Below are 3,911 nucleotides of genomic sequence, written 5' to 3'. Positions count from 1 at the left end.
TCTCTAGGCTCAGTTAATCTGTTGCATTTTTCTTCTCTTGAAATGTCAATTGTCTGTTTCTGAACTATTGCTAGGTCTGATGGTCCTTGAATGACTAGTGTGTCATGTCTCTTTTGCTTACAGTTTGTTAAAGTGGATGCCCATCCATCTCTATTCATCAGGTAGTCCAAGTAATTTACATATTGACAATAAATGGTTGCAGTGTTGTCTTTGGCCCTGAATGGAGTGAACAAATTGTAAGTGAACAAGTTGCCCAGGCTTTCACCAAGTAGGCATGAAATACCTTTCCATCAATCTGCTAACTCATGTATCTCATGAACACCAAGATTTCTCAACAGAACTCTATCACGTTGTTGGAGGTCTTGACAACAAATTCAAGAATCATACCATTTTTTATTTCTTTCAGCTTTCCTTTGGACTAAAGAATGTAGCTAGGTAGTGTCTTTAAGCTTCTCTGTAAGCAAAAACATGTACTAAAATCTCTCTATTCTCAGACTGTAAAACACAGAATGAAGGCATGGCTCACACCCAAACATCAGAAGATAGGGTAGTGCCCTCTCGGTGCTGCCTGCAGCCCGCCTCAGCCTTCCTGTGACCCCATCACCCCCATCCCTGAAATCTCTGAGCGGTAGTCTCTGCTAAGGCATTAAGTAACTGTGGAGAAGGCCACAACATGTCTGACAAATTACCCTACAAAGTCACTGACATCAACCTGGCTGCCTGGGGACGCAAGGCCCTGGACATAGCAGAGAATGAGATCCCTGGCCTGATGAAACTTCGAGAGATGTAATCAGCCCCCAAGCCACTGAAGGGTGCCCAGATTGCTGGCTGCCTCCACATGACTGTAGAAACAGCTGTTCTTATTGAGACACTGGTGGCCCTGGGAGCTAAGGTACAGTGGTCCAGTTGCAACATTTTCTCAACCCAGGACCACACAGTAGCTGCCATCGCCAAAACTGGTATTCCTGTGTACACTTGGAATGGGGAGACTGATCGGGGAGACCGATGAGGAATATCTCTGGTGCATTGAGCAGACCCTCTATTTCAAGGATCCTGGATGATGGTGGGGACCTCACCAACCTCATTCACACCAAATATCCTGAGATCCTGAAGGGCATCAGAGGCATCTCAGAGGAAACCATCACAGGCATCCACAATCTATACAAGATGAAGGCTAGTGGAGTTCTGAAAGTGCCAGCCATCAATGTGAATGATTCTGTTACCAAGAGCAAGTTTGACAACCTGTATGGCTGCCGTGAGCCCCTCGCTGATGGCATCAAATGAGCCACCGATGTGATGATTGCAGGCAAGGTGGCTGTGGTGGCAGGCTATGGTGATGTGGGCAAGAGCTGTGCACAGGCCCTTCGGGGCTTTGGGGCCCAAGTCATCATCACAGAGATAGACCCCATCAATGCACTGCAGGCCTCTATGGAGGGCTATGAGGTGACCACCATGGATGAGGCCTGCAAAAAGGGAAACATCTTTGTCACCACCATAGGATGTGTAGACATCATCTTGGGCAGGCACTTTGAGCAGATAAAGGATAACATCATAGTATGTAACATTGGCCACTTTGACATGGAAATAGATATAAAGTTGCTGAATCAAAATTCTGTGGAGGTGAACGTGAAACCTCAGGTGGACCATTATAAGCTGAAGAATGGGCGGCGGATCATCCTGCTGGCAGAAGGCCGTCTGGTCAACCTGGGCTATGCCATGGGCCATCCCAGCTCTGTGATGAGCAATTCCTTTAGCAACCAGGTTGAGCTGTGGACTCACCCAGACAAGTACCCTGTGGGAGTGCACTTCCTCCCCAAGAAGGTGCTGTATATCTGTATAGAAAAAAAAGAAACAGTCCCTGCTCCTGAGGAGATTATGCCCATCCCATGCACATCTGGATGAAGCTGTGGCTGAGGCCCACCGTGGAAAACTGAATGTGAAGCTGATGGAAAAACAGTCCCAGTACCTGGGCCTCCCCAGAGAAGACCCCTTCAAGCATGACCACTACTGTACTGAGTCCTGCCCAGCATAGAGACTCCAAGTGACCAACCACATTTTCTTGCCTTTCCAGCCCTTCCTGCACAGAATAATAAATGGTATCTAGGTTTGGTGTAAAAAAAAAAAAAGATAGGGTAGAGAGCTGTGAGTATTATTCCTGGTAGAACTGTACACATGTACTAGGAAAGCTACATGTTGGATCCACTGAGATTTTTTAACCTGGTTTCAGTGTCCCTAATATGTTTAACCATATGCAGTTGAAAATAGTACACCTCAGGGGTGACTATGTGGCACAGTGAATAGAGCACCGGCCCTGGAGTCAGAAGGACCTGAGTTCAAATTCGGCCTCAGACACTTATCACAAAAACTAGCCATTGACCTTGGGCAAGTCACTTAACCCCAATTGCCCTCTCCTCCCTCCTCCAAAAAAAAAGTAATAAAAGAAAAGAAAAAGAAAATAGACTTCTTGACAAAGCTAATACCTCCTTTAGCCATGTGCATTTTCAAAGTCTCTACATTGGTCTAAATGGTTTCAGTCAAGATGTTCATACTCTAAGAAATACTTCTCTCATAATTGTTAGCAACCATGGAAGCTTTCTGATTCCTTATTGCTATGCCTGTACATCACCAGCTATATATGACATGTTCTTGCTATTTTCTGCCACTTGTAGCACATCCTTGGGGATGTAAGCGAGAAGATCCCTTCCTGTCAAATATGAGGACTTAAATAGCTATTGAGCCAGAATTCCATGGATATGCTACAGAAATCCTTGAACATCAGGACTCTCTCGTGTTATCTCCTCTGAGCTGTCTGCTCCTTCATGCTTTGAAAAAAGGAAATGCAAAGGATAGGATCGGTCACAGGTATTTATAAGAAATAAGGTCAGTAGAGTCAGATGCAGTCTCTAATAGGACATGCTTAGAAGTGGGTGCCAGTCACTGACAGGAAGGGAGGGAATTATGACCATCAGTTCTTCTGTATCTGTTTTTTTCCTTGGTATTTCAGCCTTATGAGTGCACATCCATGACTAAAAACAACCCTACAATAGTCTCCCTTTAGTGGCAAGTGTTAGCTTTTGCTGTCACTAGTTCAGGCTCTCAAGAAGTGTGAATTTGAGGAAAGGAACTACCAGTGTTGCCACTGCTGCTGTCATGGATTGTGCACACTGCTCCATTTGTCCTGGGGAAGTCCTGCCAATCTTCAGTGTGTTCTCCTTCCTTCTTCACTGGTTCTGCTCTTAGTCCTGCTGCAGTCCCAAATCAGGCAATATTTTCTTGCCTCAGGAGATGAGCAAAAAACTTCACATTCCCAAAGTCTATGCAAGTGCGTAGGCATTCTTATCCCATAGAGAAGAAGTTGTTAAATAGATAAGAAGTCAATACAAATAAATTCCAAAGGTTTGTGACTGCTCATATGGTCTAAATATGCAGCACTTGTCTTTGCACACAAAAAGCACAAGTCTCTTCCTTCTTGGTGATGTGTAACTTTGCTTTATAAAGTCTGGTCTTACTATTTCTATATTAATAACTATAGGGCCTTTTCTGGACCCATGTAGCCAAAGAAATCATGAAAAGCTTTCACAGCCATAGAGCAATATGTGCCAGATAGAATCAATTGTTTCCTGGTACCATGAATAGGACTAGTGACAGTTCGGTACATAGTACATACAGTTCAGTGGCATAGCTCCAATTCATGCCATTGTCTTAATAGTAAATGCAGTTGATTTCCAGTAACCATGATACTCTTGGTTCAGAGCCTCTCTTAAGACTACCAAGTTTTCATTTCTATTCAGGTCAAAAAACTTATTGGATCTGCATAAGCCAATACTATTTCACTTGTGATGCAAATTGACCAGATCTTTGAAAGTTTATAGACATCTGTTCATCCATAGGTCTCCAAAGGGCTTTTAAAA

General features: G+C 44.0%; 1 pseudogene; it reads left to right on the top strand.

Annotated features, from left to right (window-relative positions):
• Positions 1-605: 605 nt before the first annotated feature.
• LOC138156926 (adenosylhomocysteinase-like) lies at positions 606-2,032 on the top strand (annotated as a pseudogene).
• The last annotated feature ends 1,879 nt before the right edge of the window (positions 2,033-3,911 follow it).

Source organism: Petaurus breviceps, unplaced genomic scaffold (assembly GCF_028583685.1).
Source record: "Petaurus breviceps papuanus isolate PSGF00001 unplaced genomic scaffold, PetGlider_PUasm1.0 164, whole genome shotgun sequence".
NCBI lineage: Eukaryota > Metazoa > Chordata > Mammalia > Diprotodontia > Petauridae > Petaurus > Petaurus breviceps.
The sequence above is the reverse complement of the archived record's forward strand: the minus strand, read 5'-3'. Positions and strand labels throughout refer to the sequence as shown.